Below are 602 nucleotides of genomic sequence, written 5' to 3'. Positions count from 1 at the left end.
TGTGTGTGTGTGTGTGTGTGTGTGTGTGTGTGTGTGTGTGTCTGTGCGTGCATGTTCATATATATCATATATATACATATATGGTTCAAAATAGTTCAGAAAACAAAAAACACGGAAGTCAGAGACAGGTGAGGGAACAATCAACAATATTACATTATTTCGACGCTTAGGACAAACGGAAGAGTCTTTGACGTTTCGAGCCGACACTCTTCTCCAGAAAGTGAATAAGGAAAGAAAACGTGGAGAGAGTAAAAAAACGGAGAAACAAAGTGGCACTCAACACATTTGGTAGAAGTTACATATATTATTTAAAAACAGTCAAACTCAGCTACATTCAACTTTAAGTTTCGTAGGCTCGTAGGACGAACCTAACTCGTCAGGCTTCTAGAGACAGAGTATATCTCTATCTCTATGTGTGTGAGGGCGACTCTTCATTTAATATTAGGAACTCTAGTTCGTAATATTAAATGAAGAACCGCCTACACACACACACACACACACTTATATACGTGAGTGTGTGTGTGTGTGTGTGTGTGTATTTATTTAAACGCTGCTAAGCATTTAGTCCTGTCTGATTTTGCCAGCTCACCGCCTTCCCAAAC

This window comes from Octopus bimaculoides, chromosome 18 (genome assembly GCF_001194135.2).
Source record: "Octopus bimaculoides isolate UCB-OBI-ISO-001 chromosome 18, ASM119413v2, whole genome shotgun sequence".
NCBI classification, from domain to species: domain Eukaryota; kingdom Metazoa; phylum Mollusca; class Cephalopoda; order Octopoda; family Octopodidae; genus Octopus; species Octopus bimaculoides.
Note: the sequence above shows the minus strand (reverse complement) of the source record.